The following is a 27,086-nucleotide window of genomic DNA, read 5'->3' as shown; positions in this document are numbered from 1 at the left end:
CTGGTATCTTCCCTTATGTATAAATGGTTCAACAGATGCTGACAGTATACCAGAGGCTATGAATACACATGCGCACACATAACATATACCCATAATTTCATATCAATACTTTAAAAGAAGCATTATTCTTGGAGGATGTTAAACGGAAATGAACTCAAATTCTGTACTTTTTCTGAAAACCTAAATTATTTATTTATTAGTAAGGCAGAGGTTATGGAGGAGGAGAGGTAGACAGAGTGAGAACCAGAGCATCACTCTGGCATGATATGCCAAGGCTTGAACTCAAAACTTCTTGAATGAGAGTACAACAACATCACCTCTCAGGTGTACAATGACCTTTTTTTAAAAAAACTGACATACAGGGCATGGGTAGATAGCATAATGGTTATGCAAGGAGACTCATGCTTGAGGCTCTGAAGTCCCAGGTGATCTAAAATAAGTATTTAAGATATCACCGAGTGAATGAAATCTTTAAATAAAAAACAGATTTTTAAGTATCCAAGGAGTCTCTAAAACAGCTGACTCAGATAGTACAGAGTTTTGTCATGCTCACGATCCAGGTTCGAGGCCCGGCCCAATGCACTGTAGGAAGGCGCACTACTATGGTCCTTAACACCATTCAACAAAAAGGCTGCATCACTGAACAGCAGCAAGAAAGCAGAGCTCTGGGACATTTCCAGGGGTCTTCCAAGGTGGCGAGCCAGGCTGCCTCCAGAGTATTCCTGACCATTTCAGGGGGTGACCTCGCCCCTGTCACACAATCTAGCTCAGTGGGCATCCTCTCTGGGGACCTTACAAGGAGGCCTGCTACCGACCAACACGGGGCGACTGGGGAGAACCTCAGGTCCGGCTTGCCCTGGAGTCCTCCAGGCTACACCCGGCCCGGTAGGTCTACACTGTCCGAGCACCGGGGTCATTAAAAAAACAGGGTCCTCAGACCAGATGAGAACTCCCGACTGCCCGCCGGGTGACAGGAGCTCCAGCAGACGTCTACACTGCCAGCCACGCAGCTTGACCTGGGTGGGAACTGCAGCTCCTGGAGAGGGTGATGAGCAAAGAAAGGCCCAGCCAGGATGCACCTGCAGAGGCCAGGCTTGGGGCCAGACATCCCTGCTCCCCGCCCAGCCTGGGGCTCACCACCACCCCCACCCCGCCCTTCCTCACCAGTCTCCCAGCCACTAAGCAGTGAACAAGGTGGAGACCCTGTGCCAACTGTCGGGCAACTGAAACCTTTGATGAGTCGCAGATAAGCCAGGCCAGGAGGGGAGGAATTCTGTCCAGCAGATGCAGGAGGCTCTAGGGCCCACACTACAGGGCCACCCACTGCATGACCTCTGACCTCCCTCACAACTAGCTACCTGCCCTGGGGACCAGTACTTCAGGGGCATGTGCCAAGCTCTTCCACAATCACCTATCGTGATTTTCTTTGGGCGGTGGGAGAGTGCATTGAATTTTGTAAACCACTACTAATCACAATTTTCAAAAAGGAAAAATAAATGTGCAAGATGGTGTATTATCATGATCCTTGTTATATAAATAAGGGCCATAAGCCTAAAAAAAAAAAACCTGTCAAAAAATCAGTCTTTGTATTTTGTGATCACCTGACTTTTCTTTCCAGATGTTAAGAGAGAGAATCAGACATCTCTTTCTCTCTCAGGTACATGGTAGCTAAACTGAACTCAATAGTTTGTGAAGACAGCTCTACTATTTGTATTCTGAACATAATCTGCTGACACACTGAAAGTGTCACTCAGAAACAATAGGATGCTCTGGATCTCCCACCCCACCACTACCTTGTATTAAGAAATAAATTAAATATTTTATAAATCCTTTTCAACTTTTTATTTATTTATTATTGAATGCAGTCACAGAAATTGAAAGGGGCAGTGGGGATAAAGAGGGAAAGAAGGGGGTCGGGCAGTAGTGCAGTGGGTTAAGTGTACATGGCACAAAGCATATAAATATCATGGTTCACAGCCCCCAATCCCCACCTCTAGGGGAGTAGCTTTATAAGTGGTGAAGCAGGTATGCAGGTGTATATATTTCTCTCCCTCTTTCTGTATTCCCCACCTTGCTGTGCTAGCTTCACTGGAGAAAGAGACGAGGAACTCGTGGCAGTGTGATAATACAATTCTTATTGATGCGGACACCCCAGAATCAGGAGCCAGCACAGTCGGTTTAGCCACAAAGAGCTAGCAAAATAGCTATGCTCATGGATTGGAAGAATAAATATCATCAAAATGAATATTCTCCCCAGAGCCATATACAAATTTAATGCAATACCCATCAAAGTTCCACCAAGCTTCTTTAAGAGAATAGAACAAACACTACAATCATTTATCTGGAACGTGAAAACACCTAGAATTGCCAAAACCATCTTGAGGAAAAGAAACAGAAATGGAGGCATCACACTCCCAGACCTTAAACTATATTATAAAGCCATCATCATCAAAACAGCATGGTACTGGAACAAAAAGAGGCACACAGACCAGTGGAACAGAATTGAAAGCCCAGAAATAAATCCCAACACCTATGGATATCTAATCTTTGATAAGGGGGCCCAAAGGATTAAATGGAAAAAGGAGGCTCTCTTCAATAAATAGTGCTGGGAAAACTGGGTTGTAACATGCAGAAGAATGAAATTGAACCACTTTATCTCACCAGAAACAAAAATCAACTCCCAATGGATCAAACACCTAGATGTCAGACCAGAAACAATCAAATACTTCGAGGAAAACATTGGTAAAACACTTTCCCACCTACACCTCAAGGACATCTTTGATGAATCAAACCCAATTGCAAGGAAGACTAAAGCAGAAACAAACCAATGGGACTACATCAAATTGAAAAGCTTCTGCACATCCAAAGAAACTATTAAACAAACAGAGAGACCCCTCACAGAATGGGAGAAGATCTTCACAGGCCATACATCAGACAAGAAACTAATCACCAAAATATATAAAGAGCTCAGCAAACTTAGCACCAAAAAAGCAAATGACCCCATCCAAAAATGGGCAGAGGATATGAACAAAACATTCACTACAGAGGAGATCCAAAAGGCTAACAAACTTATGAAAAACTGCTATAGGACACTGATTGTCAGAGAAAGGCCACAAATATTCTAAATGGCCAATTAACAAATTGTAATCCTGGGTAACCCATGGATAACTCCTCCTTCCTCTTCTCCTACCCTTCTTTCTCTCTCTACTCCTCCTTCAGTCTGGCTTATGATGGTACAGAGGATTGAACCTGGGACTTCAGAGTCTCAGACATGCAAGTCTTTTGCAGAACCACCATGCTATCTTTCCCACTGGGATACAATCTCTTCTAAAGGAGATGTTCTGATTTTGGTGGAAGGCATTTCCTCCCCCTCTCTCATGTAGGGCCCATCATTTGTGGCAGTGAGTGATAGGAGAAGAACAGCCTGGGGGAATGGGAGCAGGTACTGGGGCGGGGTGGTCACTGTCCTTGTCTCCTTTTCACAGTTTTGAGGAAGGCCTCTCAACATTGCCTGTGTCTCCTTCCCAGTTGTCCTGCTAGCAGGGACTGGAGTGTTGAGGGTGGACTGGGGGGCTTGAGAGAGGAGGTGCCCAACTGAATTGGAGGCACCCACTAAACAACCCCAAATCCCACCCCCATCCCTACTAGTTGACCTGCCTCTACCCCATTTAGCACCCCAAACCACCCTATCCCATTCAATGTCCCCCACCCCAACCACCATCCTTCCACCTTCCCAGTCCACCCTCAGGGCAGCTTGGGACAAGGCACCAAGCCTAAGACTGATGTGGTGTGCTCGCCTAAACCCCTACATTCACCACTCCACCCCACACCATCCCATCAAACCCCCTCCAATTAGTCCAGGATCTCTCCCCCAATCCCCACAACCTGTCCACCCTCAACCTCACAGACCTGGTACCAGCACAGCTAGGGAGGAAGCACCCAGCCTAATTCCGGATTCCCTATTTTTCCTCCTTCTGCCCCCATGTACCACAGAGAGGAAAAACGAAAGAAGAATCTAGAGAATGAGACGATTCTACAGAGATACCACTCTAATCCTAATTTCTTTGCTTTTTCTTTTTGCTCTCTGCCTTTTTAGGTCCATTATGACCTGCATTCACGAGCTATGCAGAGTATCTGTCAACCAGCTTCTCCTACACTCTTACATTCCTCTGCAGGTTGGGCCCCGACAGACCTATTCCTACCTTTAACCCCCACCACATGTCGCCCCCATTTAGCAGGAAGCAGCCAGAATGACTTCGGCACCCTATATAACCAAAAAGGTAAGAATGATACAACGGGGACGGCCTGACCATTGAAGGTGCTTGTGGCTAAAAACACTCAATCATAAGAATGTGGAACCCAGCAATACCAGCTCCTCCCTGGAACGCCTGCTGGAGCCTAGCAGTTTCCTAAACCACAGACCCACCACACTTAATGTCATGGAAAATGCCCACTGAACTCTCACCTAAGTTCCTTGTTCTCCTCACCTATAAGAATCTCCGTCCCTGACCCTGGCTGTGACTCCATGCCCACTCCACCCTACCCTGCATGCCTGGACTGGAGAACCTTGCCCCAGGAGCACACAAATAAAACCCTTGTTGATAATATTCACGGCCTGAATTTTTCTATCAGGTTCCTTTCGCCACCCACCAGACCATACAATCAGTAGACAGCAGACAGGCACTGATCTCCCCAAACAAGTAAATGATGGGGTGGCTTCACTGAACACACACAGGGCTGTGAGAACAAGGATTCTGAGTTGATGTAGACACTGCACATCAAGCTGAATTGGGGCCACTCCTGCAACCCGAGGAGCTCAGCCTACCAAAATCATCGAGCCTGGCATACCCTCCTACCTATGATGGTTGTGGGCTTCACCTGCTGCACCACCTCCTCCAAGGAGCCCTTCTCAGCATGATCCTGGGCAAAAGTCTCTTTCTCAGGGCTCAGATGACTCCTCCCCTGCAGGAGAGGAAGAAGGCATGTGGCTGTGGGGAACCTGGGCAAAATTGCTGCATTTGAGCCACAGAGTGTACTCTTCATACTTCTTTGCGAGACACACACACACACACACACACACACACACACACACACAAACACACACTCACACACACAGAAGGAGAGCCACCACAGCACCAGAGCTTCTCCCAGTACAGTGACACCCTCCCATGTGGTGCTAGGGTTTGAATGTGATTCAAGTGCATGGCAAGGTATCTACCCTGCCCACTGAAATATATGGCTCTCAGATGCAGGTGTCCATGGTTCTTAAACTTTAATTTTATTATTATCATTATTGCCAGCAGTGTCATTGTCCAGGATCAGTGGTTACATAACTCCACTGCTCATGGTGGCCACTTTGTTTCCTTCCTTCCTCCCTCCTCCTTTTCTTCTCTTTTCTTTTTCAAAATATTTATTTATTTTCATTTTTGTTGCCCTTGTATTTTTTATTGTTGTAGTAGTTATTATTATTGTTGTTGATGTTGTCATTGTTGGATAGGACACAGAGAAATGGAGAGAGGAAGTGTAGACAGAATGGGGGAGAGAAAGACAAACACCTGCAGACATGCTTCACCACCTGTGAAGCAACTCCTCTGCCGGTGGTGAGCCAGGGGCTCGAAGCATTCTCTTTTCTTTTTTCTCCCTTCTTTTATAGAGACAGAGACTGATAGAAAGGGAATAAGGAGGGACATCTTCAGCCTGTTCTACTATTCGGGAAACTTTTCCTTTGCAGGTCAGGACCAGGCACTTGAACCCAGGTTCTCACAAATGGGAACGTGTGTGTTCTACCAGGTGTGCCACCTCCTAGCCCAGGTTTTTACATTTTCAGCTCTGACCTTTGAACTGTCTCTCCTGTCCCTCTCCCCAGTTTTCTATGCTAGTGGAATCTGGGATCTGAATTCAGGCTCTGAGTGACATCTGAGGGGAATCACTCTGTGCTGCAGATGTCTCCCCTTCTCTCTACTTCCTTCTCATTTTTTCCCTATGTATTCCTCTCTATCTCTCCCTTTCTCTGCAATAAAAATGGCATTCAGGAATAGTGAAACAGTATAGTAACCCTGGTGGCAAAATCAATCAATCCATGAATGCAAATAAAGAGCAGGCCCTGCCCTCCTTGACCTCCTCTCTCTCCTGCCTGCCAGGCTTGCCTCCTCACAGGTGAGCACCCCATCTCCAACTGCTGTAAGACACCCCATGTCTTGCCCCCAGACCAACACATCTTGACAATGAGTCCCCTGGAGTCCACCATCCAGATCTTCTTGGTGGCCTCAGCTGCAGGGACGCCTTCCTTCTCCAGGGCCATGACCAGGAGGTGAGTGATGCCCAGGGCAGCCTGGGGGTGCCACACAGGACAGGCTCAGACCCAGGGAGGCAGCAGCCAGCCCTCCTCCCTCCACACCTGGGGCACGAAGGGATCCTCAAGTGAGAGAGGGTGCAAAAAGCCCATAGGTCTGGAGGTTCCTCCAATGCAGTGGCCGTGCACATGGCAAAGGAGTGCAGTGTCCAGATGAGGCATCGTGCCAGGCTGCCTCTAGGCTTCTCCACTTCCTGGCAGTACCTACCTCCCATGCTCTTTGGAAGATGAACACATGGCTAGAGAGCTGGCTTCTGGTGACCCACAGAGTCACAAGGATCCCAGCCACAGCCATGGGATCCTTCTTCGACCTGTATTCTTCCCAAACATCCACCCCAGAGTCTTTTACTTTGAGGCAATATGCCAATTCCATTTCAGGTTCTATTTCTGTTTTTTTTTCTGATCTTGTTTTTCAACTTCTGCCTGAGAGTGAGATCATCCCATATTCACCCTGATATTTCTGACTTATTTCAATCAACATGATTTTTTCAAGGTCCATCCAAGATCAGCTGAAAATGGTGAAGTCACCATTTTTTTTGAGCTGAGTAGTATTCCACTGTGTATATAGACCACAACTTGCTCAGTCACTCATCAGTTGTTGGATATCTGGGTTGCTTCCAGGTTTTGGCTATTACGAATTGTGCTGCTAAGAACATATGTATACACAGATGTTTTTGGATGGATGTGTTGGGTTCCTTAGGATATATCCCAGGAGAGGAATTGCAAGATCATAGTGTAGGTCCATTTCTAGCCTTCTGAGAGTTCTCCAGACTATTCTCCACAGAGGATGGACCAATTGACATTCCCACCAGCAGTGTAATAGGGTTCCTTTGACCCACAATCTCTCCAACATTTGCTGCTCTTACCTTTTCTAATGTATGACATTCTCACAGGAGTGAAGTGTTATCTCTTGTCTTTACTTGCATTTCTCTGACAATCAGAGACTTGGAGCATTTTTTCATGTGTTTCTCAGCCTTTTGGATCTCTTCTGTGGTGAATATTCTGTCCAAGTCCTCCCCCCATTTTTGGATGGGGTTATTTGTTGTCTTGTTTTTGAGTCTGACAAGCTCTTTATATATGTTGGTTATTAAACTCTTATCTGATGTATGTCATGTAAAGATCTTCTCCCATTCTGTGAGGGGTCTCTTGGTTTGGGTAGTGGTTTCTTTTGCTGTGAAGAAGCTTTTTAATTTGATGTAGTCCCATAGGTTTATACTTGCCTTAGTCTTCTTTGCAATTGGATTTTTTTTTATTGGTGATGTCTTTAAATTTTATGCGGAAAAGAATTCTGCCAATATTTTCTTCTCAGTATCTGATAGTTTGTGGTCTAACATCCAAGTCCTTGATCCACTTGGAATTTACTTTTATATTTGGTGAAATACAGTGTTTCAGTTTCATTCTTCTGCCTGTTTCAACCCATTGTTTCTAACACCATTTGTTGAAGAGACTCTGCTTTTCCCATTTAATAGTCTGAGCCCCTTTGTTGAAGATTAGATGTCCATAGGTGTGGGGTCTCATTTCCGGGCTCTCAATTCTAATCCATTGGTCACTGTGTCTATTCATGTTCCAGTATCAAACAGTTTTGATGACAATGGCCCTGTAATACAATTTGAGATCTGGGAGTGTGATGCCTCCAGTTCTGTTTTTTATTCTCAAGTTTGTTTTGACAAATCTAGGTCTTTTCTGGTTCCAGATAAACACTTGTAGCATTTATTCTATTCTCCTAAATATGTGCTTGGGATCTTGATGATGATAGCATTAAATTTGTTTATGGCTCTGGGTAGTATATTCATTTTGATGATGGTAATTCTACCAACCCATGAACATGGAATATCTTTCCTCTTCTTTGTGTCTTTTTCAATTTCTTTGAGTAGTGACTCATAATTTTCAGTATACAAGTCTTTCACTTCTTTGGTTAGGTTTACTCCTAGATATTTTGTTATTTTAGTTGCTATAGTAAAAAGAATTTCTTTCTGGGTTTCAATTTCTTCTAGCTTAGTGTTTGAATAGAGGAATGCCACTGACTTTTGAATATTAATTTTATAGCCTGACACCTTACTGTATTGCCTGATGATTTCCAAAAGCTTTTTGTTGGATTCCTGAGGTTTTCTGTGTATACTATCATGTCATCTGTAAATAGGGAGAGTTTGACCTCTTCTCTTTCAATCTGTATCCCTCTAATTCCTTGCTCCTTCCTGATTGCTATGGCAAGAACTTCCAACACTATGTTGAATAGTAATGGTGATAGTGGGCAGCCCTGTCTAGTACCTGATCTGAGTGGAAATGCTTCCAGGTTTTCACCATTGAGTATGATGCTAGCTGTAGGTTTGCTATATGTAGACTCCACTATCTTCAGGAATTTTCCATCTATTCCCATTTTTTGTAGTGTTTTGATAATAAAGCCATGTATTTTGTCAAAGGCTTTCTCTGCATCTATTGATATGACCATGTGGTTTTCAGTCTTGCTTTTGTTGATGTGCTGGATCACATAGATTGATTTATGTATATTAAGCCAACCTTGCATGCCTGGGATAAACCCCACTAGTTCATGATGAACAATCTTTTTAATATACTGCTGTATCTGGCTGGCTAGAATCTTGTTCTGTATTTTTAGCATCTATATTCATCAGAGATATTGATCTGAGGTTTTATTTTTTGTTTATGTCCCTGCCTGCTTTTGGTATCAGAGTGATGTTGACTTCATAGAAGCTGGCAGGGAGTATTCCAGTGTCTTCAATCTTCTGGAAGACATTTAAAAGTAGAGGTATTAGTTTTTCTTTGAAGGTTTTGTAGAATTCTTTTTTAAAACCATCTGGTCCAGGACTTTTATTTCTGATAACTATTTCAATTTCATTAGCTGTGATGGGCCTGTTCATGTTATCCACTTTCTCTTTACTTAGTTTTCGAAGTTCGTAGATATGTAGGAAATCGTCAATTTCTTCTAGATTCTCTAGCTTGGTGGCATATAGAAGCCTCACATGATATCTTGAATTTCTGCGGTGTCTGTTGTGATAGCTCCTCTTTCATTTATGATATGATTTATTTGGGTTTTCTCTCTTTTTTGTTTTGTGAGTCTGGCTAAAGGTTTGTTGGTTTTGTTCATTCTTTTTAAGAACCAACATTTACTTTCATTGATCTTTTGTATGGTTTTCTTGTTATTTCAATGTTATTTATTTCTGACCTAACTTTAGTGATTTCTGTCCTTTTGGTTGCTTTAGGGTTCCTTTGTTGTTGTTCTTCCTGGTCTTTAAGATATGCAGTCAGGCTGTTCATTTCTGCTTTTTCTTGTTTCCTAATGTGTACTTGTACAGCTATGAACTTCCCTCTCAGTACTGCCATATCTGTGTCCCAAATATTTTGATAGTTTGTGTCTTCATTTTCTTTGAAGTCTCGAAACATTTTGATTTCTTCCGTGATTTCCTCTTTGACTCAGAGGTTGTTAAGAAGTGTGCTGTTGAGCTTCCAAATTTTGGGACTATTAGTAATCTTCTGTTGATTGTTAAGTGTTAGTTTATTTCCACTGTGGACTGAGAAGATGTTTGGGATGATTTTAATGCTCTTGAATTTGCTGATGCTGTCTTTGTGGCCTAACATATAGTCTATCCTTGAGAGTGATCCATGTGGACTTGTGTAAAATGTGTATTCCAGTTTCTTGGGATGAATGACTCTGACAATGTCCAATAGTTCTAGTTTATCTATCTCTTCATTTAGCTCCCTTATGTTTTTATTGATTTTATACCTGGATGATCTGTCAAGTTGAGAGACTGGGGTGTTGAAGTCCCTTACTATGACTGTGTTGCTATGCATAAATTACTTTAGCTCTTTCAGTAGATGTTTGATGTATTTAGGTGGCTTCTCATTGGGTGCATAGATGTTAATAATTGTGAAGTCCTCTTGACTGACTGATCCTCTGAGCATTAAGTAGTGTCCATTCCTATCTTTTTTAATCATATCTATTTTGAAGTGTATCGTTTCAGATATGAGAATAGCTATTCCTGCCCATTTTTGTGGACCATGGGTTTGTATGATAGTTTTCCATCCTTTCACTCTAAGTCTGTGTTTGTCTTGTTGATTTAGGTGGGTTTCTTATAGACAGCATATTGTTGGGTTGTATTTTCTGATCCATCTTCCTACTCTGTGTCTTTTAATAGGTGAATTCAGGCCATTGATATTTATTGATATCAAAGAATGAAGATATCTTAACACCATTCTTGTAGAGTTTTAGAGTGTTCTGATATATGACCTATTTATGATGGTCTGACAGTTTATAGAAGAGCTTTCAGAACTTCTTTCAGGGCAGGCTTGTTGATAGTTGATTCCTTCAACTGTTGCTTGTCTGAGAAGCTTTTGATGCCTCCATCTAGTCTGAATGGCAGTCTAGCAGGATACAGTATTCTTGGTCGAAAGACTTTCTCATTTAGCCCTCAATGGATACCTTGTCATTCTCTTCTGACCTGTAGTGTTGCTGTGGAGAAGTCTGCTGCTAATCTTATGGGATGTCTTCTATAGGTGACTCTTTGTTTTTCTCTTGCAGCCTTCAGGATCCTTTATTTATCATATTCCTTTCCATTCTAAAGATGATGTGTCTTGGTGTCTTTATGTCTGGGTTAATTCTGTTTGGGACCCTCTGGGCTTCTTGAACCTTTATGCCTTTTTGTTGTTGTTGTTAATATTTATTTTATTTTCTTTATTTATTCCCTTTTGTTGCCCTTGTTTTTTTTTTATTGTTGTAGTTATTATTGTTGTTGTCGTTGATGGATAGGACAGAGAGAAATGGAGAGAGGAGGGGAAGACAGAGAGGAGGAGAGAGAAAGACACCTGCAGACCTGCTTCACTACCTGTGAAGCGACTCCCCTGCAGGTGGGGAGCTGGGGCTCAAACTGGGATCCTTATGCCAGTCCCTGTGCTTTGCACCACCTGCGCTTAACCTGCTGCACTACAGCCCGTCTCCCATCTTTATGTCTTTGATGTTGTCTAGACTAGAGAATTTTTCAGCTATTATGGCCTGAAGAATGATTTCTTCCTTTCCCTCTCTTTCTTCCTCTGGTAAGCCAATGATGTGTATATTGTTTCCTTTTAAGTCAACCCATAGGTCTCTGTTGTTATTTTCAGCACCTCTTAATCTCTTTGTGAGATGTCTTACTTCTTTTTTAGTTGTCTCTAATTCGTCCTCAATCTTGCTAATCCTGCCTTCAGCCTCATTGATTCTATTCTCTCTGCCCTCTACTGTTTTCTGCAGTTCATTTATTTTGTTACTCTGTTTTGACACTGTTTTAGCTTGTTCAACCAGTTGAGTTCTTAGCTCAGCTATTTCAGCTTTCAGCTCTCTAATAACCTTGAGATAGTTAGTTACTGTTTTCTTCCAGAGTCTCATTTGTTGTTCCCGTGTTTCTGATTACAATTTTTTCAAACTCTTTACTCACTCCTGTGATTATTTCCTTAGCTAATGTTTGGATGCTGAAGTTGCTATTTTGTGCTTCTCCCTTTGGGGGGCTTTTAGCTGGACTCTTGTCCTGGTTTCTTTCTCCAATAGTTCTTCTTGTTGGTTTACCTATTTTATATATTATGTTATGATTTCCCTCTCTTAGTACTTTTCAAATTACTGACCACTATTTCCTGGATTGACTTGTGTCTATGTAAGGTAATTAAAGGGTTCACAGTGGTGGAAGTTAACAGATGTGAAATAGTATTTTAATCCTTGAGTTGGAGCTCAGTGATTTAAAACTCTCTTTTTTATTTTTTTTTCTCTCTCTTTAGGCTATGGGAGCCTGAGGGTTTTTAAACTATAAGTAGGCTTCTTAGCTTAATCACTGACTCCTGACCAAGAGATAAGGCAGTGTGTGGCAGAGATAGTCCAGTGGTTATGCAAAGATACTTTCACAGTCCAACAGCTATGCCACAGAGGTATAGGTCTTCTCCTCTGTTTCCTGGTTAGATCTCTGTCCCCTGTTGTCCCTCCCTACTACTGCTCCAGATTCTGAGGGCAGTAGCAATGGAGACTTAGAATTGCACTTGGTAAGACTCCAGGGAGTCCTCTCCTCCCTTCAGCTGTCCCCTTGTTGGTGGAACAGACTGGAGGTGTTGTCTCAACTGATAAACTGTAGGACTGTTAACAGCCACTTAGACTCTCCCTAGGCTCCTCTCTATCACAATCCATGTGTATCTGCACTCACTGGTGATTTGGTGGATTCCTGTAGTCATTCTAGTACTGTCTTGTTTAGGTCCCAGTTGGTCTCCTTTGGTATCCCTAGAGATTGGAATGTGCTGTTTAGGTAAAGCTTGAGGAGGAATGTGTGCTTTGCCTTGCTCAAGGCAAAGATTAGAATGTAATGTGCACCTGTTTTCCCTTGGGGCATCCTGCTTGTGCAACCCCCATCCCTCGAGAGTGTAAATAGGGGGTCTTAGAGTTGCCTGAGGGATCTGTCCCAGCTAGACCCTCAGTGCTGAGTTCCCCTGTGTGTGTGTCTTGTGTGTCTGTGTGAATAAATACTTTAACTTTGTCAATTGCCTGTGTCAGCCTCAGTTTGTGATAGGGCTCTGTCAGTAGCAACTTAACACTGTTCTCAGCTCCCACAGTGAATCCTTAAGCACCCAAGTCCTAAGTTCCTTTTTAAGTCTCAAGTTACAACACAGATCCAAGCCCCTTTTAAAGTTAAATTTCAACAAATGGCGCCTCAACGTGTTGAATATATATTTTTAAATTTATCCCACCTCTATTTTAGTTGACTTTCATTTCGTCCCACCCACTTTTTTCACATTACAAATCCATTGTTCCTGGCGGCCAATTAAAACAAAAAAATCTGAGGAGTCAGGTGGTAGCGCAGAGGGTTAAGCGCAGGTGGCGCAAAGCACAAGGACCAGTGGAAGGATACTGGTTAGAGCCACTGGCTCCCCACCTGCAGGGGTGTCACTTCACAGGTAGTAAAGCAGGTCTACAGTTGTCTCTCTTTCTCTCCCCCTCTCTGTCTTCCTCTCCTCTCTCCATTTCTCTCTGTCCTAGCCAACAACAATGACATCAATAATAACTACAACATTAAGGGCAACAAAAGGAATATATAAATATAAAAAATAAAATAAAACAATGTTTTTTTTCATTTCAGAAGGACAAAGAGAAACTGAGAGGGGATGGAATGATAGAGGGGAAAAAAAGATAAGACACCTGTAGACTTGTTTCGTGATGGTTGGGAGCGGGGCTCGATGCCAGGTTCTTGCCTTTGGTGGTATGTGTGCTTAACTGGTGCACCACAGCCCGGCACCCTTCTGGTTCTTTTTCTTGTTAATGAATAATTATTTCTTTAAAGGAAAGAGTGATAATGCCTGCTGTAAGGATTTAATGAAGCGATACTTATAAAGGCGCACTGTAATTTTTTTTTTTTGTAATTGTATTTATTTATCTTCCCTTTTGTTGCCCTTGTTGTCTCTTTTTTTATTGTTGTTGTAGATATTGTTGTTGTAGTTGATGTCGTCGTTGTTGGATATGACAGAGAGAAATGGAGAGAGGAGGGGAAGAGAGAGAGGAGGAGAGAAAGACAGACACCTGCAGATCTGCTTCACCACCTGTGAAGCGACTCTCCTGCAGGTGGGGAACCTGGGCTTGAACAGTGGTTCTCATGCAGGTCCTTGCACTTAGCGCCACCTGCGCTTAACCCGCTGCGCTACAGCCGGGCTCCCGCACTGTAATTTCTTAAACACTACACAGAGGCAATAACTCAACTGTCAATCAATTCTGATTCCAGAATTTGGGAGCCCAAATTTTCTCAACGGGGGTGTGTTTTCAGGGACCATAACCTACAGTAAGTAGGCGCGGAGCCTTCTGGGACTTGTAGTTTTCATTTATTGTCACTCACTTATAGTGACAGGGCTTGGCGCAACCCGGAAATACTTGTTCCAGGGGCAGATAGCTAGCTGTGAGGGGGCTCAGAGGTCCGCCTGACCTGGCATCCCCGTGACTCGTGGACGGTTTCGGCCGCCTATAGGCTGGCGCAGGGTCGCCGCCATGTTCGCTGCTTAGTGGCTGGGAGACTGGTGAGGATGGCGGGGGCATGAGCCCAACTGGGCGGGGAGCAGGCTATGCCGGCCTGGAGCCTGGCCACTGCAGGCACATCTTGGGCTATTGTTCTCTGCCCTCTCTCGGAGCTCCAGTTCCCACCAGGGAGAGCTGCATGACTGGCAGTGTCGACGTCTGCCTGAGCTCCTGTCACCCGGCGGGCAGTCAGTTCTCATCTGGTCTGAGGACCCTGTTTTTTTTTTTAAAGACCCTGGTGCCCCTGCAGTGTAGGCCTACAGGGCCTGGTGTAGCCTGGAAGACTCCTGGGCAATTGGGCCTGAGGTTCTCCCCACTCGCCCATTGTTGGTAGGTAGCAAGCCTCCTTGTAAGGTCCCCAGAGAGGATGCCCCCTGGGCTAGATTGTGTGACAGGGGCGAGGTCACCCCCTGAAATGGTCAGGAATACTCTGGAGGCAGCCTGGCTAGCCACCTTGGAAGCCGCCTGGAAATGTCCCACAGCTCTGCTTTCTTGCTGCTGTTCGGTGTTGCAGCCTTTTTGTTGAATAGTGTTAAGGACCATAGCAGCGCAGCTTCCTCCAGTGCGCTGGACCGGGCCTCGAACCTGCCTCTTGAGCATGGCAAATATCCGAGTCAGCTGTTTCAGAGCCTCCTTGGATACTTATGAATCTGTTTTTTATTTAAAGATGTCCTTCACTCAGTGATCTCTTAAATACTTATTTTAGATCACTAAGCTTTATGCTTTCCTGGTTTGTTAATGACATGGAATATTAGATTCACTATTATTAGATTATTAGTGGTATAATGATTGTAATTGATTATACTTGGAAGTAGAACTTACAGCTGTACTATAAAGGTAATAGAAACCTACCAGACTTTTAAACTAAGAGAAGTTAAGAACAATGATAAAAAATAATAATAAGTGAACTGGGACTGGTTGGTGGCGCACCTGGTTAAGTGCACATAGCACCAAGCTTAAGGCCCAGGGAATACTCTCGAGTGGTGAAGCAGGTCTACAGGTGTCAGGTTTTTCTCTTTTCTACCTCTCCCTTCCCTCTCAATTTTCTCTGTCCTATCCAACAAAATAGAAAAAAAGGAAAAACTGGCCGCTGGAAGTGTTGTATTCACAGTGCTGGCACCAAACCCCAGTAGTAACCTTGGTGGGAAATAAACTAAGGGAGAATTTCGTATGTTCCAGGTGCAAAGTGCTGCACAGCAAGTAGAAGATAAATTTGTTTTTGATTTGCCTGATTATGAAAATATCAACCACGTGGGGAAAACCACGGTCTTCCTCTCCTCCATAACCTCTGTCTTACTAATAAATAAATAATTTAGCTTTTGAGAAAAAGTACAGAAATTGAGTTGATTTCCATTTAACATTCTCCAAGAATGATGCTTCTTTTAAAGTATTGATATTATGAAATTGTGAGTATATGTTAGAAGTGGGTATATGTATTTATAGCCTCTGGTATACCATCAAGATCTGTTGGACTATTTATACATTTTTTTTCTTTTTTTTTTTTAGGGAAGATACCAGTATTTTAGGAATTTTTATGCAAGGAGACTCCGTAATACAGTGTCTGCTTTCATTTTCTTGATTGTAGTTTTCTCATATTTGATAGGACAGGGAGAAATTGTGATGGGGTGGGAAAAAGACATCTGCATCACTGCCTTACTACTCCTGAGCCGCCCCCCTCCCCAAGTGGGGACTGAGAGCTTGAACCTGGGTCCTTGTGCATGGAAATGTGTAATCTAAGTGTGCCACCACCCAGCCCCTGATGTGTACATTTCTTAACTCTGCTCAGAACGTGTTAGTTGTCATGTTTCAAAAAGCTTTGTTGATAGAATTGCACTTGGTAGCGAGTCCTGAATTAATCTACTGTGAATTCAGTTTGAGATTATTTTTTAATTTTTTAAAAAATGTATTTATTCCCTTTTGTTGCCCTTCTTGTTTTATTGTTGTCGTTATTATTGTTGTTGTCGTCATTGTTGGATAGGACAGAGAGAAATGGAGAGAGGAGGGGAAGACAGAGAGGAGGATAGAAAGATAGACACCTGCAGACCTGCTTCACCGACTGTGAAGTGACTCCCCTGCAGGTGGGGAGCTGGGGCTCGAACTGGGATCCTTATGCCGGTCCTTGTGCTTTGCGCCACCTGCGCTTAACCCACAGCGCTACAGCCCAACTCCCTGAGATTATTTTTAATACTTGGATTTTGAAAAGGAGTTTTGTGATGAAATTTTTTTCAGTTAACAGTATTTAAGCTCATAAAACTCATTGGCTATGATACTCCCACAGCTCAACGTTTGATGAAATTAAATTTTTATTTTTACATCTACATTATAACTCTTTTTAGTATTTTATTTATTTATTTGTTGGATAGAGACAGAAATTGAGAGAGAAGGGAGAGATAGAGGGGGGGGGGACATTGGTAGCATTGCTTCATCACTTGTGAATTCCCTCCCTGTAGCTGAGGACTGGAGGCTTGAACCCAAGTCCTTGTGTACTGTCATATGTACTCTACTGTTGTGCTACCACCCAGCTCCTGAATTACATTTTCAGACTGATGCTTGAATAGTCTGGGAATGATGATTAAAAACTAGGATGGGGCTGGGGAATCCTGGCGTTCTCTTAGCAGGTTGAGTGCATATGGTGCAAAGTGCAAGGACTGGCTTAAGGATCTCAGTTTGAGCCTGGCTCCACATCTGCAGGTGGGTGGCTTCACAAGTAGTGAAGCAGGTAGGCAGATGTTTATCTTTCTCTCCCCCTCTCTGTCTTCCCTCCCTCTCTGGATTTCTTTCTGTCTTAAAAATAACTTGGTTGGGGAGCCAGGTGGTAGTATACTGGGTTAAGTGCATGTAGTGTGAAGTACAAGGACTCATGCTGTGATCCCAGAGTCTCCTGCAGGTGGAGTCGCTTTGCAAGCTGGGAAGTAGATCTGCAGGTGTCTTTCTCTCCTCCTCTCTACCTTTCCTCAAATTTTTTCTGTTCTATTCAACAGCAGTAGTAACAACAATAACAGCAGCAGCAGTGGACAAAAGATGGCCACCAGGAGCATTCAGTTTTTAGGTAGTGTTAGTACGATCCCCAGAGATAACCCTGGAAGCAAAAAGAAAGAAACAAACAAAAAACTGGGATAGGTGGGTCTTGGAAGGTGCCTGCTTTGCCATAGGATTCACTCAGAATCCAGATCTGTCACACAGCACTGAGGGAAGCTTCAGTGAGTGCTGCTGTGGTGTGTGGCTCACTTGCTCTCTTTCTCTTTCTCACACCCTCCCCACCCTCCCACCCCCCACCCCCACTTTGCCTTTCCCTTTCTGTCTGGGAAAAAGATAAACAGAAAGTTATCACAGACCTGTGAAAATCCCGGAAAAAAACAAAACAAAAAACTAGCATGGGACTAATCTTGAGAATGTAAAATGAAAGGTTCACTATTTCAAAACAGGAAGGAACTTTATTCCCTTCCTTTCTACCTCCAACAAAAGTCTGTCTTATTTTATTATTTTTTTTGCATATATTTCTCTCGTAGGTATGATGTGGTAGCTACAGAATTTGGGATCTTTAAATGAATCTTTTCCTATTTTGTCTTTAGGTTGCGTCTTCTTCCTAACGTGCATGAGACATTTAACTGAAAACTCAGTACAAATAATGAACTACTGGAAGTTTATAAAGAGTTTTATAGAGATTCTTTGCTTTTGTAAGTACATATGAATGCATATAAGCACATATCAGGAAGTGTTAACAAGGTTAAACATTTTTTTTTGTTTTATTTTTGAAACTGCCAGGTAGTGCTATTAGTTACTATTAGTGTGGTATAAGTACTGTATGTCTGTTTGCTATAACTTGATTTTTAAACTGTCTATACTGTGAAAGCTTAGGGAAATACTTGGAATTTATATTTAAGTTACAGAAGAAAAAATGATCTGAATTTGTGGTTAAGACTGTGTTGTTTATCTTTTTTTAAAATATTTATTTAATTTATTTATTCCCTTTTGTTATCCTTGTTGTTTTATTGTTGTGGTTATTATTGTTGTTGTAGTTGTCGGATAGGACAGAGAGAAATGGAGAGAGGTGGGGAAAACAGAGAGGGGGAGAGAAAGATAGATACCTGCCGACCTGCTTCACAGCCTGTGAAGCGACTCCCCTGCAGGTGGGGAGCCGGGGGCTCAAACTGGGATCCTTGCGCCGGACTGTGTTGTTTATCTTATTCCTCAAGAATATCTACTCTTTATTTGCATGTATGCTTCAAAGTGATGACTGTTTTTGGGATATTCATATCACAGATAAGCAGGTTTCAAAGAAAACAAACGGTGCACTGGTTGAAACAGATCTATGAATGGTATCGTTTCTAAAGTGTTCAGTGGGCTTGGATGGGATAAAAGTGGGAGAATGCCAACTGCGTTTGGTAGTAGTTAGAATCATCAACTAGTAACATCTGCACCTTCAAGTGGAGAGGGAGCTTTTAGGATGGCATGATAGGGTTATTTTTGGAAAGTCTTGAAGATCAAGTAGATTTGATGGCGTACAGGATTGCACACTCCAACATGAGGTCCTGAGTTTAATCCCTGGCATCACGTGTGGTAGAGTGATGCTCTGGTTCTTTCTCATTGATAAATATTTAAGTAAATAAATGTTGAGTTGAGTTGTGTTATAGCCACACTGGGGGAGGGGTTTCTATTTTTTTTCCCTTCTGGTGGGCACATATTTGAGCAAGACTATATTCATATTGGTGTTTAAGGAAAACTTGTCTGGGATGACTTGAAGAATCTTGCTTAGGTTAGAGTCAAAGGGTAATAGATGCTGACTGTGCAATGTGCCACTGCAAAATTTTCCTGTGTATTAGCTATGTTATATTTTAAAATCAACCTTTTGATGTGGTGCTATTGATATCTCCTGTTTCAAGAGACTGAGTTACAAGAAGTTTAGTATGTTGTTTAGACAACCCACTGATTTGTGGGCAGTAAACAGTCATACTTTGAAGAGCAGCACCATGCCTCATTCAACAAGTTCCAACTGCTGGAAATTTGGGGGTGGCCTCCTATTTCCTTAGCGTTTCACCAGCAATGCTGCAACAAGTGTTCTTGCATGTGTCTTTGCACATATTTTGTAGCACTGTTTTTCTGTAGAAGGAACTAGAAGTGAAACTGAATCCCTGGATTAAAATGCCCTTTAAACAAATGGTATGGGAGGCCTGGAGAAAGGGTACTGAGTGGCTGTGGATAATGGATCACTCTTGTTATGCAGTGTGAGAGGGGGAGAGAAAAAAAGACACCTGCAGACCTCCTTCACTACCTATGAAAGGACTCCCCTGCAGGTGGGGAGCTGGGGGCTGAAACCTGGATCCTTAGGTTGGTCCTTAAGCTTTGGGCCATGTGCGCTTAAACCAGATGCGCTGCTGCCCGACTCCTCATGCAGAAGCTTTTTAATATGATGTAGTCCCATAGGTTTATTCTTGCCTTAGTCTTCTTTATAATTGGATTTATTTCATTGAGGATGTCTTTAAACATTATGTGGAAAGATGTTCTGCCAATATTTTCCTCTAAGTATCTGAAAGTTTCTGGTCGAACATCCAAGTCCTTGATCCACTTGGAATTTACTTTTGTGTTTGGTGAAATATAGTGGTTCAGTTTCATTCTTCTGCATGTTTCAACCCGGTTTTTCCAACACCATTTGTTGAAAATACTGTGCTTTCCCCATTTAATAGTCTGGGCCCCTTTGTCAACGATTAGATGTCCACAGGTATGGAGGCTCACTTTTGGGCTCTCAATTCTAATCCACTGGTCAGTGTGTCTGTTCATGTTCCAGTATCAAGCAGTTTAGATGACAATGGCCCTATAATACAGTTTGAAATCTGTGAGTGTGATGCCTCCGGTTCTGTTCTTTTTTCTCAAGATTGTTTTGGCAATTCTAGGTCTTCTCTGGTTCCAGATAAACATTTGTCGCCTTTGTTCTATTCTCCTAAAAAATGTGTTTGGGATCTTGATGGAGATATCATTAAATTTGTAGATGACTCTGGGTAGTATATTCATTTTGATGATGTTAATTATTCCAACCCATGAACATGGAATATATTTCCACTTCTTTGTGTCTTTTTCAATTTCCTTGAGTAGTGACTCATAATTTTCAGTGTACAAGTCTTTCACTTCTTTGGTTAGGTTTACTCCTAGATATTTTATTGTTTTTGTTGCTATAGTAAAAGGAATTGATTTCTGGATTTCAATTTCTTCTAGTTTAGTGTTAGCATACAGGAATGCCACTGCCTTTTGAATGTTAATTTTATAGGCTGATACCTTACTGTATGTCCTGATGATTTCCAAAAGCTTCTTGCTGGATTCCTTAGGTTTGAGTTCTTTTTTTTTGAAGGTTTTGTAGAATTCATTTGTTAAACCATCTTGGCCTGGTCTTTTATTCTTGGGAAGGTTATAATAACTGTTTCAATTTTGTTAGCTGTGATCGGCCTGTTCATATTATTTAGTTCCTCTTTATTTAATTTTGTATGTTTGTAGGTATCTAAGAAGTTGTCCATTTAGTCCATGTTCTCTAACTTGGTGGCATATAGTTGTTCATAGAAACCTCACATAATATGTTGAATTTCTGCTGTCTTTTTTGGTATCTCTTCTTCAATTTACAATCTGATTTATTTTGGTCTTCTCCCTTTTTTTTTTTCTTCAATTTTGTTAGTCTGGCTAAAGGTTTGTGGATTTTGTTTACTCTTTTGAAGAACCTACATTTACTTTCATTGATCTTTTTTTATAGTTTTCTTATTTTCAGTGTTATTTATTTCTGCCCTAACTTTAGTGATTTCTGTCCTTCTGATTGTTTTAGGTTTCCTTTATTCATCTTTTTCTAGGTCTTATTAAGGTGTGAAGTCAGGCTGTTTCTTTGTGCTTTTTCTTGTTTCCTAATGTGTGCTTGTATGGCTGTCAGCTTCCTTTTCAGTACTTCCTTAGCTGTATCCCAAATGTTTTGATAGCTTGTGTCTTCATTTTCATATAGTCTCGAAATATTTTTATTTCTTCCTTTATTTCCTCTTTGTCCCTGTAGTTGTTAAGTAGTGTACTGTTGAGCTTCCACATTTTGGGACCATTAGTCATTTTTTTCTTGATTGTTAAGTGTTTCATACCACTGTGGTTTGAGAAGATGCTTGGAATGATTTCAGTGCTCTTGAATTTGCTGATGCTGTCTTTGTGGCCTAAAATGTGGACTGTCCTTGAGAATGACCCATGTGGACTTGAGTAGAATGTGTATTTGTTTCTTGTGGTGAAAGACTCTGAATATGTCCAATAGTTCTAGATGATTTATCTCTTCATTTAGCACCTTCATTTCTTTTATTTATTTATTTATCTATTTATTTAGTTGTTTTTTATTGATGCAGTTATTATTGTTATTGATGTCATCATTGTTAGATAGCATAGAGAGAAATAGAGATATTGTGGAAGACAGAGAGAGACAGAAAGACACCAGCAGACCTGCTTCACCACCTGTGAAGTGACTCCACTTCGGGTGGGGAGTCGGTAGCTTAAACTGGGACCCTTATGTTGGTCTTTGCACTTTGCACTACTTGCACTTAATCTGCTGCACAACCGCCCATCTCCCTATCTCCTTCACTTCCTTAGTGATTTTCTACCTGTATGATCTGTCATGTTGAGAGAGTGGGGTGTTGGATACCCCAATATTACTGTGTTGTTGTCTGTATATTATTGTACCTCTTTTAGTACATGTTTGATGTATTTAGATGACTTCTCAATAAGTGCATAAATGTTAATAATGTTAAATCCTCTTGATTGATTGAGTTAGGTAGTGTCCATCCATATCTTTTTAAATTTTATTCATTTTAAAATCTATCGTGTCAGATATGATAATAGCTGTTCCTGCTCTTTTTTGTGTGCCCTTGGCTTGTATGATAGTTTTCCATCCTTTCACTTTGTATGTGTTTGTCTTGTCGAATTAGGTGGGTTTCGTATAGACAACATATAGTTGGGTTCTGTTTTCTGATCCATCTTCATACTCAATGCCTTTTAATATGTGAATTTAGGCCATTGACATTTATTGATATCATATGCTGAAATTATTTTAACATCATTATTGTAGATTGTTAGAGTGTTCTGATAGATGGCATGTTTATGGTGGTCTGACTGTTTATAGGAGGACTTTCAGAACTTATTTCAGGGCAGGTTTGGTGATAGTTGATTCTTTCAACTATTGCTTGTCTGAGAAAGTTTTTATGCTTCCATCTAATCTGAATGGCAGTCTAGCAGGATACAGTAGTCTTGGTTGAAAGCCTTTGTCATTAAGCAGTTGACAGATATCTTGTTATTCTCTTTTGGCCTGCAGTGTTTGTGTGGAGAAGTCTGCTGCTAATCTTATGGGTTTTCCTCTGTAGGTGACTCTATGTTTTTCTCTTTCAGCCTTCAGGATCCTTTCTTTATCCTTTTTCCTTTCCATTCTAAATATCATGTGTCTTGTTGTCTTTAAGTGTGTGTTGATTCTGTTTGGGACCCTGGGCTTCTTGAACTTTTATGTGTGTAGAGTAGGGAAGTTCTCAGCTACTTTTTACTGAAGAATGCTTTCTTCCCTTCCTCCTCTTCCTCTGGTAAGCCAATAATACATATATTATTATTATTCTAATTTTTTAATTATTTATTTATAAAAAGGAAACATTGACAAAACCATAGGATAAGAGCAACCAACTTCACACAATTCCCACCACCAGAACTCTGTATGACATCCCCTCCCCTCCCCTGATAGCTTTCCTATTCTTTAACCCTCTGGGATTATGGACGCAAGGTCAATATGGACTACAGAAGGTTGAAGGTCTGGCTTCTGTAATTGCTTTTCCACTGAACATGGGCATTGACAGGTCCATCCATACTCCCAGCCTGTCTCTTTCCTTAATGAGGAAGGACTCTGGGGAAGAGGAAATGCTAAAATCTGCCAGGGGCCAGCCCCAGCACGTCTCAGGGATCCCAAAGGAGGGGTGTTGGCCAAGAATGAGAGATGAGTGAGTTGATGCTGAATCAAGCTCAGGCCGACATCTCTGTCATGCTCAAGCAGAACTTTATTTTTATAGTCTCATAAGGCATAGATCATTAATACAGAAATCACCAAGGTATAGATTATTAAAACAAAAATCACCGAGTAAGCACAGCACAGGTAGGGAACACCTGCTTTGTGGAATATTCACATTCCAGGGGCACTTTTCTCCCTACAGATCACATCACAGTTTCTAGGTCTTTTGTTATTTCCTAAACCTGTGTGCTAGTCAGATGTCCTTTTGATTAAGATTAATATTCTCCCTATATGTATGTTTATGCCATCCTCTTGCCCCTAGGCATCGAAAGCTGTGGTTCATAGAAAATTCAAGCTTGTTATGTTTCTAGGGTCCTTAAACTAATTGAACAGCCCATTTTTCATATAATCTGTTCCATTGTTTGATCAAGGAGTTTTGTTTTGTTCCTTACTGAGAAGGCAGCAAGGTGATACTTAATTTTACCCCATAAAATTAAGCTCGCTTTTTTGTATGCTTATTATGTGACCTAGATTCTCATGTACTATTCCTGTATAAGGAAGTGGGAGCATGGTGAGTGGTAGCTTAAAAGGCCCATTGTATGTATCTAGGCAGGTACCTTAACTTTCCATTTATTAGTTAGGCTATGTAAGGTGCCCCCTCCACTGTGGGAACCACCAATCTTTCTCTATGTTTTAGGGGGACTACTAAAGGAAGTGGTGTAGATAAATGGGGAAACAATTCTTCCTCTTGGAGTCTCCTGAAAAATTCTGCATTACTGATATTCCTTGTTCCATTATGATCAATCTTACAGGGTACAATGCAGGTTTTGTCATTACTTTTGTTATTGATCAGGCTCTGAGCCTGGCCATAGGTAAATATTATTAAGACCACACAGAGCTTAATCCCAAGACCTATACATGGCAAAAGGCAAGATGGTTTCAGTTTGGCCTGGAGAGTCCAGCCTAGCTGAACTTCCTGCAAAGCTGGTAGTGTGTCAAGCAGGTCGCATGATAGTGCCTGTGCCATCTCCCCCTCTTTTATTTTGTAAATGAAACTTTCATGTTTCATTGAAATGGCTTTGAGGCTGTGCCTTAACACTCACTGAGCTCTTATGGTTGTTTTTGCTTTAATTTTAACTATGATTAATTATCCCTAAGCAAGCTTCCTGGAGTAGCTATTGTTTCTAAAAGGTGAGTTTTTATGAAGCAAATTAACAGTCTACCCCTATTCTATAAGCTTCTCAAGGCTGTGGGAAGAACCCACTGCTCTCTATATTTCCCTCTAACCTTTTCTGCTAGGGGTGTAGGTACTGGGATGATAAAGGGGCGGGGGGAGCTAGGAATTGCCTTACAGACAGCTTATCTGATAATTGGTCCATTGCTGTTTTGGACCTCTTTAGTCTGGGGGTCTTTAAGGGGTTGTTTTTTGTTAAACAGCATTCTCCTTAGGAACTTGCTATTTTCTCAGTTGTCATTTGGAAATTAACCAATAAATCTTATAAAATAGCCAATAATACCCAATATTAATATCATGATTAGTGGAACAAAAAGGCAGAGTGGTTTCGGTTCATTCCAGGGCCACTCACCTTGCAGAGGCCCCCCACCATGCTTGGATCTTGTCAGATAGCTGGTGTGACTTCGCCTTCCCTAAAAACTGGTCCTTAAAGTCTTTAAAACCATTCTTCCCTCAGAGTTAACATTGAAAATCTTTTATCTGATACTTGCTCTCATTCATTGATTTCTCTCTTTTTATTCTGTCAACTTCCAGCTATACTAATTTAATACAATTTAGAAAAAGCTACTTTTTATGGTGGGGGAAATGTTATGTGATGATTTGTATTTTTATTTAGCAATATGGTAAAAACTCGTTCTTTACAGTTAAAAAAGCAAACTTTCAAATAATAACACACACACATATATATGTATGTATATATATATACATACATATATATACATATATATATATATATTTTAGCTAGAACACTGCTCAGCTATGGTTATGGTGGTGTAGAGGATTAATTCTGGGCAAATAAAAATTATTCTGGGCAAATAAAAATTATAAAAATACATTTATTGGGAGTCAGGCGGTAGCGCAGTGCGTTAAGCACACGTGGCGCAAAACGCAAGGACCGGCTTAAGGATCCCAGTTCGAGCCCCAGCTCCCCACGTGCAGGGGAGTCACTTTACAGGTGGTGAAGCAGGTCTATAGGTGTCTATCTTTCTCTCCCCTTCTCTGTCTGAACTACTCTGCAAGGACTACTGAGCATCATTCTGGTACATGTGAAACTAGGGATCAAGATTTCGGACCTTATGCTTTCAAGCCCAGTATTTCATTCCCGACCCCACCTAGCAAGCCACTTAATTTATTAATTAACATGAAACTGAGAGAACAGAGCATTGCTCCGGCAATCCATGCATTGAACTCAAGTCCTCATGCTTAAGACTCCAACACTCTTAGCCATCTCCCAGTCTGCTTCAGAACTGATTTTTAAAGGGTTGAGTTTATTCCATAGGTGGTAGACCATTATATTCACATGACAGAAGCCACAGTGCCACTCCAGTAGGTGTGTGTGGCACTGGGAATTGAATCAGGAGCCTCCTGCATGTAAGTCCTGCACTCTACCAATGGAGCTATTTCTCTGACTGCTTATATCAGTACTTTACTGCATTTACACTGGAAGTTCTTACTTATTTATGAATTAATTTATATGGACCCCAGTTAGGCTTGAAATATGTGTATATGTTCTTTTTTTTTTTTTTTTCCAGGAGAAGGGAGCCAGCATCCTTTTGGAGCCATGAATATGGTGTGGACTCCATCTGTTGCTCAGATTGCAATTTCAGTGGAATAACTGGATAGCGTGGCTCAGCAAACTCCTGTAGGCAATGCTGCTGTGTCCTCAGTTGACTCCTTCACTCGGGTAATGTCATCTTATTTCCTTACTCCTTTAAAAAACAATATATACTTTAAAAATAAGCCTGGTGGGGAGTCGGGTAGTGAGTTAAGCACACGTGGCACAAAGTGCAAAGGCTTGCATAAGGATACCGGTTCGAGCCCCCAGCTTCCCACCTGCAGGGGAGTCACTTCACAGGCAGTGAACCAGGTCTGCATGTGTCTATCTTTCTCTCCCCTTCTCTGTCTTCCCATCCTCTCTCCATTTCTCTCTGTCCTATGTAACAATAATAATAACTACATCAACAATGAAAAATAACGACAACAAAAGGGAAAATAAATAAATATAAAAAATTTATATAGTAAAAAATAGCCTGGTACTGGAAAGTTAAAAAAATGAAGGTGGATATATGACATTAATTACTGACTTTATGAATGCTTTTAGTTTATTTGTATATGCTTAAGTATCTTAGTATTTGTAAATGTTTTGATGAGTTTTTTTTAACATTTATTTGTATGTGTGCTAGAACAAGAGAATTCTGTTTATAGTGATTTCTATGACATTTAGGCTTAACTATTATACTTTACATATATGTTCTAAATTTTAAAAATTATTTTATTTATTTTATTTTTGACAGAGTTGCAGAGAGAGAAAGACACAGAGAAACACCAGAGCAAGACACAGCTCTGGCTTATTGTGATGCGGGGGACTGAACCTGGGACTTTGGAGCCTCTTTGCATAACCATTATCCTACTTACTTTTTTTTTTCTCTACATTTTACTTACTGATGAGAGCATATGGATGAGAGAGAGCGAGAAAACAAGAAAATCT

This window comes from Erinaceus europaeus, chromosome 17, assembly GCF_950295315.1.
Source record: "Erinaceus europaeus chromosome 17, mEriEur2.1, whole genome shotgun sequence".
Taxonomy (NCBI): domain Eukaryota; kingdom Metazoa; phylum Chordata; class Mammalia; order Eulipotyphla; family Erinaceidae; genus Erinaceus; species Erinaceus europaeus.
This window is presented reverse-complemented; position numbering follows the sequence as displayed.